Source organism: Clinocottus analis, unplaced genomic scaffold (assembly GCF_023055335.1).
Source record: "Clinocottus analis isolate CAN_PGR_092001 unplaced genomic scaffold, fCliAna1.0.p SCAF_20, whole genome shotgun sequence".
Lineage (NCBI taxonomy): Eukaryota > Metazoa > Chordata > Actinopteri > Perciformes > Cottidae > Clinocottus > Clinocottus analis.
In genome coordinates this window covers 10,241,459-10,257,210 of record NW_027175932.1, presented here as the reverse complement: position 1 = coordinate 10,257,210, position 15,752 = coordinate 10,241,459, and positions in this window count along the sequence as shown.

Genomic DNA, 15,752 nt, shown 5'->3' with positions numbered 1-15,752 from the left:
CGAAGTTAATGATCCTTTTCTTTCCCGGGTGTTCAGATGGTTGTATGACCGGATCATTTCTGGCTTAAAGTTCTGGGGAGTTTGGTGGGAAGGTTTGTGGGAAAAGCCATCAAGGCTGCAGCAGTGAACTGGGGATTAATACGGCAATGGCTAAGTAAAAAAAAATATGAAAATTACTTCAATTATCAATCCTGCCTTCACCAAAATGTCAGAGAGATGTCTATTTACAGAAGAAGTGAACATCAACCATGTGCATACCTTTGTCTTTAGTAGAGTGACATCTTTATATTAACAAGAGCAATGTCTCGACCCCAATAACCCAACAATGACTTTTTTTCAAATATGAACGTGAATGGGGGTCACACACAAAACGACAACAAAAAGGCAACTTGTAGTTTAATTTTATAACACAAGTTTGGACCTAATTGTGTCTTTTGGGCAATGGATTCACTTTTGAGGGGGTTTCTAAAAAGCATTGCTGACTTGTTTTCAAACACAAGAAAACTGAAAATGTCCTTTTCATTTCAGTCGGCACTATTTGTGCAAACATTCTGCATTGTTTAATCATTTTTACCACCATCCCTTGATTCACCTTGTTAGCTACTACCATTATAATTATAGTGATATAATAAAGTGGTATATGATTGCATTCATAGCATGGACACCTCAACTGATTAAGAGACCATGTTTTCTAAAAAAAAAAAAAAAAAAAAGATTACAAAGTTGTCTGCTTTTTTTAAAATATACATTCTGAAGCTAAACTACACCTAAAACCAATTATTACCTTTTTGTTTTAACGCCATCGTAAACAGCTCACATGCCAAAGGTGATTTTAGTTATTCTAGCTTCTTTTAAGGACGCCACATGAAGAGGTTTGCTTCTGGTGTTGGACCTTGTTCTACAATCCGATAGCAATTTTTCATCAAGGTATCGCAAGTTTAAAATGTGCCTTCCCCAACAGCAGAGAAGACCTTCGCATCCTGCTGTGGATCACTGTGGACTTCAGCCAATCCCATTACGCACCTGAAGAGAGACACCTGGACACCAAGAGTATACATGCACATTCAATAATTCACTCCTTTCTGAATGCTTTACAGGTCTGCATCAGCAGTGGCTCCTGACCAGGCACAATATAAAACAACGATAGGACACAGGTGAGAAATGTCAATAAAGGAAACAAGATAAAGTTGTAAATAAATTAAGAAATCCCTCTCCAATAAATATAAATGGGAACTACCTTACTGGACACAAACACTTCAATAGTGCCTCTCATTAGGTCATTGAAGTAGATATGAACACACCACCGGTGGTAGAACTGCATGCGAGGTGCTGGCTCGCCCATCGGGAGTAACGTGGGTTCAGTGTCCTACTGAGCATGAATGACACCAGCTGAGAGGACTTTCGAGAAAATACATGTCATATCAATGAAAGAGAATGTCCGTTGAAGGCGTTAATCCATATGAGCATGCAATTATGCGTCCTACAAAAACAGTTTTGTACAATGACGAGTGCTGTCACGCGGTTTTCCAATACATTATCCAAGAGCTATTGAGTGGAGTTCAGTCAGTGACACATGCAATAATAATGAGGAGAAGAACAATATCAGCTCCATATTTGACTAGGGCTCATTATTGAATCAGAATATTATCATATATATATATATATATATATATATATATATATATATATTTATATATATATATATATATATATATATATATATATTTATATATATATATATATATATATATATATATATATATATATACACATATATATATATATATATATATATATATACATATATATATATATATATATATATATATATATATATATATATATATATATATATATATATATATATATATATATATATATATATATATATATATATATATATATAGTTAAACAATGTAAAGGTAAATACTGTCATAAGAAACATATGTCATAAAACAGTGATGGTTTTGTAAATCAATACAAAGTAACAGTATTCCATAAAATGTCATATTATATTCATGCAAAAATTCAAAAACCATAGTAGGTAATAAAAATATAAGATTAGTATGCCATAAATAGACGTAATATGGTCTACCATAGAAATGTCATAGTACATTATGTCGTGAAAAGGTTAGCGTACAGTGTGTCATAGAGATCATAAAAAGGCACACTAGTATCCAATAAAAAGGTCAGCCTGTGGATTACACAATAGTTCCTAATTAAGAATCTTTCTGTTCCTTCTTCACATATTTCTCGAACCACTCATATGATCTATTTCTCTCTGTTTGGGTTTATTGCTGGAGGCCGCACAGCGTGCTTCTGTTTTTCAAGTGTGCTACAATAAGCACGTTCATTATTAATAGACTTTGAATAAACAGACACACCTTCCTCTGTTGGGCAGCGGGGGCGGGGCTTCAGGGCTCTGCACTCCAACTCGTGTTTGGCAGCAGGCTGCTGGCTCGGTTACTGCAGTTTCCTCTGGCCGCTGGATGCTCGATATCTTCTGCTAAAGCTGGATTATGGATCACATTACAACAGAGCTCTTCACTTCCTCGACCGGCAGGAGCAGAACACCTCCACAGGAACAGCGCCAGTCGCCGTGCTATTCAGCTCAAGTTGTGTACGTTTGTGCCATGTTGATTCATACCATTCGAAATGTTGCCAAATCTAACTCCACAAAGACAGGCCCGGCCGCCTGAGCAGTGCTGGATGCATTAAAGATGATTTTATTTTACTAGCAGCAGACTCTTCACACAAAGGGTCCACTGATGGATGCAAAGCCACTGCCGGCCGCGTTCCAAGCACCTCAGAGCGATTCTCCCACGAAGAGAAATGTGCTGTTTGAATAAACTATTGGGAACATTTATACAATATAGTATGTTGAAAAAAAGTATAATATGGCAAAAAAAAAAAAAAAAGTAATTGAAAATTGCATGTAAAAAGTCGGAGAGTATAGAATGTCTTGAAAAAACTATAGTAGTTTGAAAAAAGTCAAAAATGAAACGTCTTGGTGTCGTATGTTGTTAAAGGCATTGTATAGTATTTAACAAAGACATTTCATATTACAGTGTGTGAGAAACAAGTTTTTAAAAAGTCCAGGAGGTTTGGACTATCGCATAAAAAAACTTGTATAGTTTATCAAAAAAAGGTCACTGTAAAATATTGCAAATAGTTATAAAAAGTAATTGTATATAAGTAATGTCAGAAAACTCTCAAAGTATATGCATTTAGAAAGAAAAAGTCATGATAAAAGTATGTTGAAAAACGTTTTTAAAAAATCCCAGAGTCTATAGTACGCCAAGAAAATGACATGAAACATGATTGACAGAAAGAAGCTAAATATCTAAAGGTGTTTATTAAAAATCAAATTGATGCTTGAATGAAAGACCATCTGAGTCGGTATGAATTTTAACTATACAGCACATAAAAAGTACAGGTTATACTGACCGTATAGACTATTGAAGACATAATAAAGAAGTCATTTTAAAAGTCATAGCACTTTGTCAAAATAAGTCATAAAAGAACTCATATAGTGTGTCAAAAAATTATAGAATAGAGTATAGTATGTCGTAAAAGTAATATAAAGTCAAAGTATGTCTAAAAAGTATAATTTTGAAAAAGGTCATACAAATTTAGAGTATACCTTTTCATATATGTAACAATAATGGAACATTTTTATTATGTAAAAAAAAACACATAAAAAGTGATATAGAATGGCAGAAAATGTCACAAACAATGTATTTTAGTATGTTAAAAATGTTTTTAAAAAGGTATATGGCGTTGAAAAAAAACGTGTAAATTAGTATGTCATACATAGATAGATTATATATAGTATGCCACGTAGCTGGAATAGTGTAGTGTGTCTTAATAAAGTCATGATGGTCAGTGCCACATAGAGGTCAGTACAGAAAGTCTTCAATATCTCATAGTTTAGAATCCCATCAAAAATATGACATGACATTAGATTATGTTCAACTTTATTTATTGTCAACAAAAAGCTGTTCAGCATTTTACAAAAAACTGCAAAGCAATGCACATATTATACATACAGAATGAAATATGATGTGGAGTAAACAGCAAGCAGTATGAATACACCAAATATATTTAGTTTAGCGATATGACCAGAAATATTCTTATAATTATAAATAGTATGAACATAATAAGCGGTGCACATATAAGTATAAAATATATAGTACAAGGTGTAATTACAGGAAATACTGAATATATTCCATAAAATCATGGTATAGTATTTCATAAAACATCAATAGTAGGTCATAAAAAACTCATGAGAAAGTGTGTCATAAAAACATCATAATAAAGTGTCATAAAATTGTCATTAAAAGGTCAAAGTCTAGTACGTCATTAAAATATCCTCGAAAAGGTCATAGCATAGTATGATTTATAACATAGTATGTCAATATGCCATAAAACATGTATCATAATATTCATGATATAAAAACAGGAGTAACATTAAAGCTTTAACAACCTTTTAGGGTTAAAAATGAGTTTCTTTTTGATTAAATCTGTCTAATGGCAAACCTCGGTGACCGATCATGCGTTGATGGTAAAGTTGCCTCTGTCATAACACGTCATGATATATGCCATAAATGCCATAAATATTTTTTTTAAAAGTCATACTATAGTAAGCAATAAAAAGTCCTCATATAGCACGCCATAACAAGTCACAGTATAGTATGTGAAAGATACATAGTAATATACATAATCAACAAATCATGAAAACTATACAACAATAATAGGAATATAATTTAAATTAATCATACATTAGTATGCTTTGATGATTGTTATTATATAGCGTGAAACAGTAATAGTCACCAAACGTCGAGATTAAGATTTAGAGTTTTTTAGTTATTGGTTAAGAGAAAAGCATTAATACCACAATGTAACATACAGGAGCACTTGCATGAGTAAACAGTGAATTCATCATTTATAAAGCATTATTACAACATGAATACTCATTAATAACTCATTAGTATGTAATAGTCTTCACTTTAGATGAGGTCATAGCACATACTCAACTAATACTTAATGAGCAGTGACGACCTGAATTAATCACCATTCGCAGCATGTGTTATCATTTACTATCACTTTAAAGAATGATCTTGCATGAAGTGTGAAAACCGAGAATTAAACATGTATAACTCTGCATATGAATTGCAACTAACGAGTTAATGTACTTCCAGTCCGCCGCTGCACAGGACTCTGGGTCGGAGTGGGATTGAGCAACATTAAAAGCCGTTTGGGGGCCGGGATGGCGACGTCACTGGATGCAGATGCAGCGTATAAAACTTTTGTCAAGCAAGAGGGAACCTGCAACTTTCACTGTAGCACTGAGGACCAAACTGCTCTGTGCACAATAACTATCATCAAGCGATGTGGGAGCAGATCTACACTTCAGTGGGTCTTCAGAAGTAGCTCCATGCAGCAGATATACACCGAGACAAAGACTATACTTGCAGATATAGGCAAGTATTTGTCAAAGGTATTTGTAATATCCTACATCACACCAGTGGGGGATATGTGTGAAGCAGAAATCCGTCTAAATCCCCTCTGACTTCATGCAGGAAACAACGTCTTATGATTCCATTACAAACACTGAGAAGGTCTTAACCCCGGCTTCTCTCGCGTGAACCCTCGACTGAACGGTTACGCTCACCCTCACTTGACTTTTACCCCGAGAGCTCACAGTCGTCTCGCTGGATCATCCTGCGCATACCCTCCAGAACTTTAGATGCAGAGGAAAAGATCTGACCTCAAAGTAACCACGGGTTGTTGTCCTCCTCTCTCGCGCGCTCCGCAGGAGACCGAGTGTTGGGCGGTGGGGAGCGGGGAGGGAGTGTTTAATTACATCTAATTGAATTTCAATAATCTGTTCCATATCCTTGAGGTTTTCTGACAGCGTTTGGAGTCATGCCTCTACACGTTTTAATTTGATTAGGGCAGGACAGTGCGGAGTATCCTGGAGCCGTGACAATGAGCAGGTACAGCGTGGAAGGAGCCCTGCAGGATATGACAACACAATTGGGGGATTTCATCGGGGGAGCTGTTATGGATTTAGTAGATTGAGGCCTTGGGAGGGGTTTTCTTTTTTATACATTTCAAAGCCTCAAGTATCTGCATTTTTTTTTTTTTTTTTTTTTTTTTTTTAAATCGTGGGAAAGACGGGGAGCGCACGCCCCTGTGTTTGCATTCCTGCATGTTTGTGTTCATTTGTTGCTTTGTGGGTCAGTCAAAGAGCAGCGCCTGCAGAGAGAACACAGACCGCATGCAGCTCTGCAGCCCGCAGTAAACCTTAAGGGGGGAAAAGATGCTCCCTATGTTTACGGCCCAGATAAATCTCAGAAATACCAATACTGCATCACGCTGCAGACAATATTATTATTTGCTTTGATGGATAGCATTTATCTGCTAATTCAAATTTCATACTGTGAGTCTTTGTTTACAATATAAATCTAATTAAGTGCCGCCATCACGGCACAAGGTGGATCGATACACAATATGGCCGGCACAGCTGCGTACCTCACGAGGATGCCTTCCCCTGCCAATATTTTCTACCTATAAAACGGTTGAGGTTTTCTCGGCGCGGGCCAATAATCTGTCTAGGTTAGAGCAATGAGAGACAAAACATTACCTCACGGGCGACACGCCGGCTCCAGACGAACCAATGACCGAACCACAGGCATGTTTCCTTTAATGGCGGTTTCGCCTGTGTTTTTACAGTTGATTTTTTTTTTTCACTGAATGCTAATTAACAGAAACATTTAAGGCTTTAAAGCTGCTATAATCAATATTTGTTTTACTAGCACATAATAAGTATGGGGAAGAGGTCACTCGTAGAGACAATGCCGCGGATAATCATGCCCCAACTCGGCAGTTCTCAGCTGTAATGAGTGTTGTTTTTTGGAGTTTATTGCTATGTTTTGGTTTTTACAACCAGCTTTACGGGCTTGGTTTACTCTCACTGTTCCCGTCCACAAAAGCAGCTGTTTCGGACGGAAATGCTCTGATAAAGCTGCTGTATGAAATTCTATATATTATCTGGCAGTTTTGATCTATTTAGGGTCAAAGTTTTCACATTGGATTGATTAAAACTGACATGCAGCAAGAGTATGACCTAATTGCTCAAAATAACAGGCAGCTTATGTATTATATGTATCAAAGTAAAACAATGACACATTGACAGAAGGATTTGGAGGAAATCAAGCAAAATGTTTTTTATTAAACATTTACAAGCGGTACATTTAAATTCTAGTGTGATGCATCAAACTATATATGAACCCACAGTAGACCAAATGTTCATAACTTGACAAAGACTACCGCAGTGTCGCGTGATGACTAACTCTAAGAATCAAACGTCCCCTTGTGAAAAGACAATCTGTCTCCTCCATCGCTCACGCTGTGAATGTAGATCATTATCATATCCATCTAACTCCCCTTTATCATACATTTCATTAATATGCTATACTTTGGCGGTTTACAATCAAGAACATTTCAATCCCAGCCAACCAAGTCCAACCATAATTAGTGTACGTATCCAGCAGCGGTGCCGTCCTCCTCTCCCCTCGCTCCATCGAGCGCCTCACCGGCGTGGCGTTTGACACGTGAAGTCTCAGGTTAAGCTCCAGAGCTCCGGGCCTGAGCTCTGCCTTTACTCCCCCTGATCAACCTCTCTGTGGTCGACGCTCCGTTGTCAGCCGGGTGTTCAAGCTCCATTTAACTCTAACTAACTGCCTTTAGTCATTACCGCTGCTCATTAATGCTGCACTGGTACTGCGGAGAGCATCTGGGTGAGGTGACTGCTCCGCGTAGAGCCGTGCAGGCCATGCGAGGGTTGTGCGTTTGCTTTTCGTGATTTGTATGGCTACACAATTAATAGCGTCAACATAATCCTGGTAGTATAATGAGGACTCTTGTAATCCAATTGAACCATTAATGTTTATTCATGGGTTTATTTAATGTAACCACACACTTGTAAGGCACAATATATTGACTTCTTATGACAATTTTAGGACTACTTTATAAAACAGACTACTTCTTTGTACTAAACTTCATTCTTTATGATTTTTTTAAAATGCTATTGTATACAGCTGAAAGTTATGATCATAAAGTTGGAGTAGTTTAATAAAATAAATGGATAAATGTGTGAAAACATTGGAACAAAATTCCCTTTTATACAATTAACAGTGTTAAATAATAACCACACAATTCCTTCATAAGCACACGTTTTAGGAGTGGCGAAGGGGAAGTGGAGTAATTACGTATAGATATATAAATATTTATATATAGATATATATATATATATATATATATATATATATATATATATATATATATATATATATATATATAGAGTGAGATATATAGATATATCATATACAAAAGGTATGAAAGCACTGCTTGATGCTTCTTTACACTCAATACAGAAGCAAAAAGAAAGACAATAGATAATGACTGACCGGATAAAGACACAACGTGTGAAATGCACCCTCCCCTCGACACGGCATTAGTAATCTGGGTCCGCTACTGTACGCCGCGCGCCCCTCCGTATCCCCAGAAAGGCCGGGATGCAAGGTGACAGCTGGGGATCGGGCCAACACACTGGACCACTAAATGAGAAAAATGACCAGCTTTCACCAGCTCTTTTAAAAACTCATTTACATCCTGTCAGATTCCATTATGGCCGGGGACCTGCACCGGAGTTGCAGGACAGGACCGAGCCGGAGTGCACCGACCGTGCCGGCCAAGCTCCTATCAGCCTGACCCGGCTCACCGGTCCAGCAGACGGCTGATTCTCCCGTGTCAAGGTTTTTTGGCTTTTCTCCGACTTTTTTTTCTCTTCTCCTCCCTGCTCTATTTTCCACACTACCTTTGGTGTGCTCTTGGCAAAGAGTAGGTGATTATCAGAGTGCCTGAAACCCCACTTCTGCTCTTTTATACAATTACTGTACAGTATGTGCACCTAAAAGCATCAGCAGAAAGGATTAGGCCCGCTAAATGCTGAGCCTTGAATAAATTATCTGCTGGGGTGGGGGGCAAGGAAAAAGGCAAGTAAATTCAGCTTCTCAAAAAAAATATATATACCTGCACTTCAATTTCAGCTCATTTTCCATCACACAAGTGAAAGTGTTTCCCATTTTCATGTCGCTCCACGTCCATGAGCATCAATTTGTGTCCACACAAATAACTAATCCGAAACTACACCGCAGTATTAGGATTTGAGTACTCCACATTTTGCATCCATTCGTCGTCTGCACACATTTACAATACATACAACACAGTATGGTCCAACATTAGGGCTTAAGTCATGCAAAACACGCGTCTATCCAAACATTCTACGAGTGCACTTTGGGTGCCAGAGCTTGAACAGCAGCTAAACTTGCGGGGGTCACAGTCTGCGGCCGTGCATTAAACTACTCGTGTGACTCGTTCCAACTCCGAGCATGCATGTCAAAGTGCGATGGTGTACATCAAAGCCGTGGCGGGCACCTCGGCGCGCAGCGGGCGCTCCATCAATCCCCTCCGGCCTGCGGAAGCTGCCTTTTTTCAGTACACAGTCGGCCATCAAGGGTGACATCCTCGAGGAGGCGATACAAACGGCGTCTAATGAATTTTTAACGACGAGTGTTGCGAGCGGCAAAGAGAAAGAGGAGTGGGGGAGCGAGGGGGGGGGGGATGGAGGCGGCGCGAGAGACCCCTGCTGAATGCATTACAGTGATTTGTGGGCTCACCTTTGAGCGGGGAGTAAGAGGCCACCCGCCTCAGATCATCGGGGTGTTAAGTGTGCTTGGTGGGGGAGCCTCTCGGCACCGCATTGCGGGCCAAATGATGTTTGAAATGTTTTAATCAAATCCTGTCTGTTCATTAGACTAACAATAGGCTTCATGGGGTGAGCACTCAGTGGTTGAGCTTCTTATTGCCCCCGGGGGAACCCTCCTGATAGAGTATCTTCCCGAACCTCCGGGCGACAAATTTCAACATGACGCCCCTTTATACATTTAAATGGGCCTTTATCAGTGGTGGCTTGCTTGTCATGCGGGGTAATTTATGTGGAAAAGGACGTCTTGTGTTCCAGTCTCAATCTGTCTTCTTGAGCGGCACTTACATCTACGTGAGATTACATGTCAACGCAACGTCGCCCGGGATGTATATGTGGAATTGATCAAGTAGACGCAGGTGACAGACAGCTTGATGCTAATAGCAGCAGACTACCGCCTCAGATAATCTCCGTGGCTTTCTGTCACGGAGGAAAGGCTTTCTCAAGTGTGACTCTCAAGAATATTGTTTGTGGGATTGTTCAGGATTAAGATCGAATATATCAGTTTAAGTGTCGTAAAGCCCTTTGACTTTCCTGTCGTGCCGCCGCTCAAATCCCTTTGCGCTTCAAGGAGGTTTAGGTAGCAACGTAGCATCAACATGTTTATGTTTTAACTGTCGGAATAGTGTCGGGGGGTATATCGATATCCTCCGGTAGACCGGTTGTTATTTCCTGTACGATGTGCGTTTATCTTTTCACCGTCACACCCGACAATTTGTGAAATAAACTAATGCTCTGGCAAAATGTATCCCGGCTAACGTCACAGCCGCTAATTGTCTACATTCTGCAACTGTTAAGGCGTTCTGATTTCTACAATGTCCTCTGACCTTTGAAAGGATCAACCACCTGGTTCTGATTCAGGAGAGCAGGATTCTCATCTTGCTGCTTATTCTTTGGCAAATTCCGACACAAATGTACAGATAAATCCAGTTTTAAATGAAACGCGCTGACATTAATCACCTTAGGCATGCAATTACGATTCATATGAAATACATCTTAAACAGATCTACTCATTAGCGCGGTCCCCATAATAATGACCCTCAGAAACACATTTGTAATGCACATGTCCCATGTAGCAAGACGTTGATGGAACACCTCTGTAAATATAATCACAGTCAACTGCGCGGGACAAATGGGGAAATATTATTGAAAAAAAAAGTGGCTCTGTGGTGATGGGATCCCATTATCCCATCTTCATTGTGTCACGTATTCACTGGCAATTGCTCCGAGATATAAAGTTGAGTTGTCGCATGATGCATGTAGTAACACAAATAAAAAGCGTGTTTGTATGTACACATCCACTTTTCTTCTTCTTTGATGATATTCTATTATTCATCAAGCGAGGACGTCTGAGACGGTCTATTTCAGGATGTTCTTGATAGCAGTGACAGTGTTTTACCTCTTCTTTCAGAACACAATGCACCAGCCTTTAATCTGAAGTATGAAATGTCCCCACATTGCTAGACCACTAAATCTACTTTATTGTGTTATTTCAACCCGTCAGACCTATCGATCAGTGGATTAAGACAAAGATGATGCTTTAAAGCTTTGACTGAGGGTTTCATGGCTGTCCTGGAACCCAATACCAATACGGGTTCATAGATCCTGGCCAGGATTTACTGCTATAGGCAGGATTGACGACATGGAGGCCGGGCATAATAGTAGAGGTACATAGGCCCCATCCTTCAACATAACTCAAGATAACAGCCTGCTTTTTATTTGGTTATTAGAGTCAGTTGTCCGGTTATTTAAAACAGACAGCATGGCACATTGCAGTGTGTCTCTGTGGTAAATAATGTTGTGGTGTCTGTTCTTCTTGTGGGGGAGAATATATTGGTTCTAAAACCTTTGTATTAGCCTACTGATGACTGCAAAACTGCAACCAGAATAAGCCGTATTACTCAAAGTCAGTGATGTAATCAAATTCGATTCGATTTCATAGGCTCAAGACAACGTTTGTCAGTGGCACCTGCGCAGGATTTATCACCGCCGTGAAGTCGGTAAAGCCACCTTCAGCTTTTCAATATACACAAAATTAAATTTCAAGATAAGTGTGGCTTCTTCATTTGGTCTTTCAGCTGTAATCAATTGTCATTGTAATATAGAGTCATATAGCGGTGAGTAAGAGAGGAACGCAACATTCACTACTGGTGAAAACGTAGCAGACTATTGTTGGACTGCCATTTTCATCTTTCATCCAATAAATATAAACTTTCAAAAGAGTATTGGGGAAAGAAAAACAATGGAAACATAAAATAAAAACAATAAGAGCTGCCAGACAATTCTCCCGCTGCACACTAATGTGGATAAACGCTAAACAACGTAAACTATGCTTGATTTTAGGATAAAGCAGCCATCTCTAACTCTTTATTGTGTCAGTCAAATAGATACTGGACATTGGATAACATCAATATTCAGATAACCCAGCAGGGATCACGGCATATCTGTATATGAAGAAGATATGACATTATCAATTACCTTACATTTAAAAAAAAAAAAAAAGTTTTTATAGAATAAGCATACATTTAGTTCGAGATTGCTAGTAAAAAAAAAAAGGTTGGTATATTTTTTCAAGACTTTATGCAGCAAATAGTAGATTTCTTTTAAAATGTGAATAATTTAAAATGTAGGCGTATTTCAGAGATGGCAAACTGAATTAGTAACAAGGGTCCAATAAAACACATTGTTGGCTGGCCTACTCTCTCGTTGGACCCCCACCACCCCCCATGGGGCCCCACTGCACTATTTACACCCCTGCTCACAAGATAGCATCTTCTTTGAAGCTGCTGGCTGCTATTTGTTGGAGTTGTTTATTGTGCGCTGGTTCACACACTCACTGGAAATGTTGCATGTTACAATAAGGTGTGCTGAATAAGATGCCAATTTATATACCACTAGCCTGCTCAGATGGTCTGAGGTGTGGCTTTGGTCTGTGTATAAACAATCTTAATTTCCCCCACATGCCAAAAATGGAAATGTGTGACATTGTTGTGTTATCTTACGTGTACTGGAATAGCTCTGAATCAGTGGGCGCTGAGTGTTTCTTGGCCGAGGTGCAGTTCTTATAGTCTTTTGAAATATGTACTATATGAGGGTTAGAAAACAATACATTGCATGGTATATAGTAATATTGGGTGTTTGAGGTACTTTACCACTGCTGACTGTAGTTTCCTTTTTACTTTCGTAAAGATCCCGACATCAGAAATAAATATTGGCCTTTGGGTTTACCGTGAAGCCTCAGAGCATCAAAGTGTTCAGTCTGAAGATGAGCCGGAAATCCTCTGTTGTATTGGTATAAGAAGGCAAACCTAAAACTATGTAAATATAAAGTTAATCCCTCAAGTTATTTGTATAAGCATTCCTGTCTGCTGTCACCGAGTGTCGCAAAAAAGGAAAAAAAGTTCCAAAATATCACATGCCAACCAAAACCAATTTAATCAGCCCCATTAAATGAAAAGTAGGGAGATGGTTATCAATATTTATAATTAGAACCAGCAATGTAAAATTATAAATATTATTATATTATTTTTATGAGATAATAACAGTTCTAGAATCAACCTGGTGTTGCAGTATTTCACAGTACAAGAAAACACATGAAAATATGCAAACATTTGACACACCAGAAAGCTTTGCAGCTTAATTGCAGCTTAAACTTATATTCTTGTACATAAATAACTGTCCAACAGAAGTGAGAATAGTTGCTGCCCTGTCGTAATATCAAGTCTTCCTCGGCCCAAAATCCTATTGAATATGAGGCTCAGGCCACCATCGCATTCAATGAACTGTTCCAAATAAATGACTAATAATCAATATCACTGATGTTTGGCTCCCATTGAGTGTCTTTTGTGTTAACACGATGGTTTACGGGAGCACGTGTGATTAATTAACGGCCCGTCATTGATTTAACACGCAAATGGTGTGTATGCAGAATTCTGCCCATTGCGTGTATTGAACAGAAATAGACACAAAGAACTGATCCCAGATCTGCAGCCAGCTCGGGAGATCAATAGAGCTGCAAAACCACATTTCGGTTCAATTTGTACTTTTAAATAACATATACAGTGAACATAATGGAGAATGTAATTACAATTAAACAAACAAACTGTGCGATCCCCCCTCACCTGTTTCAAGTGTTTTTCGGCTTCATCTCTCAGGTGACTGCACACATCGAAATCACAAATTCATTGGAGGGTCATGAAAAACCTCCTGCGACGTAAAACCAACAGAAAATGCTGCATAGTTTCACTGAAACCTTTAATCAAGTCTGTTATCATGTGTGCAGTCATCTGGTAACAGACACTTTTCTGTTTGTATCGGTGACCTGATTAGGCATTGCTCTAATTGGTTCTCATTATGTGACAACCGTTCATGAATAGTTTAGATGTCTCACTGAAAAACCTCCAGAGCAGATTTGGATTGTTTCTTTCAGATAACTGCAACACTAATACATATCGTAATAGTCAGGTTACAAGGCGCTACAACCTTTGGTGGGTGTCCCCGCTGCTAGCGTAGCTGCTAGCTCCTCGCTAGCTCCCCGCCAACCACCGAAGGTAGCGGGACCAGCCCCGGCTCGACGCTAGACGCGTGCAGGAGCAGCAGCGGGGAGCTAGCAGCAGCGTTAGCTTGCTAGTAGCAGCGCTAGCTTGCTAGTAGCGGGGACACCCACCAAAGGTAGGCGCGCCTTGTTACCCGACTTTTATGGTATATTTAGTTTTGGCTCCTTTTTAATGGAATTGGCGATGGTGGGAAGATGTGCTATTTATATAGTTGCAGGTATAGAAACTGAGGATCACACACTCGCACGCACAATACCTTTGCTCAGTTTAATGACCTAATGGTTCACAAGAGAGCAGCACGAATGTGAAAATAGAAGGAGTAGCTCAATAAAAGCAGACCTGGAGCTACAGCATGAGCGCTTTACTTCAATAGAAGTCTGTAAATTCAAGCTTCAACTTCTGTCAATAGTCCCCACGAGCAAGGGCAAAGCGTTTTAAATCACATTGTCATTCTTCACTGTTTCAAAAGGATTCAAGTTTGTTTAAAAAATGTCAAGCCATAATGGGGTCAGGAGCTTGACAACTCTATTTCAGCATTGTCAAACCATCTTTAATTATATGAAACGCGTGGCCTCGCGTCAACTCGTCATTTCCACAGCGCGTGTCACCGCACTGAAGTGAATCTCTGCATTCTGTCTTTGTGATGGCTGACGGCTGATGGAAAAGAACGGCCTGGCTCCGTAATCTCAGTAATTCCGTACATGTTTCTTTGCATATATATATATATATATATATATATATATATATATATATATATATATATATATATATATATATATATTGCCATGCATAAAATTATATATGCAACGTTAATTCACTCAGTCTGGACGGTTTGTGCACGAAGCATCGGGACTCGTCGCCCTCTGGACGTTTGAGGGTGAAATGCTCGTTCAATGTGATGTATGTTTTTCTTATCCTAATTTGATAAAAGAAAACCACGAGGTTTAGGCTATTCATTTCACAAAATGACACACAGCGATCCAATAGCCATATTATCATGATCATCATCATCGTCATATCCCTCTCTACTGGAGACGGGGAGCAATATGGAAAAACATGGGCCTATATGTTAAACAATTTCATGCCTATCCTGAAGTGTACTTTTCAATCTCTTTCTCTTCTGATTGCTTTCTGCTTTACTGGTTATATGACTGCAATTCCATTTGGTAAAATGATAAAGCAGTGTCAGGCCGCCTACTCTTTAAATGTAATTTATGGCATTTTCACGCAATCAGAGGAACGGAGAGTGGGCAGGTCATTTGGGCCTTTTTTTTTTTTTATCTGAAGCGTTGGAATGACGGTCCAAGTTAAGCTCCCCACTTACTCGTCTTTGAATTAGTCTTCCCTGACATGCGAAAAAGAGT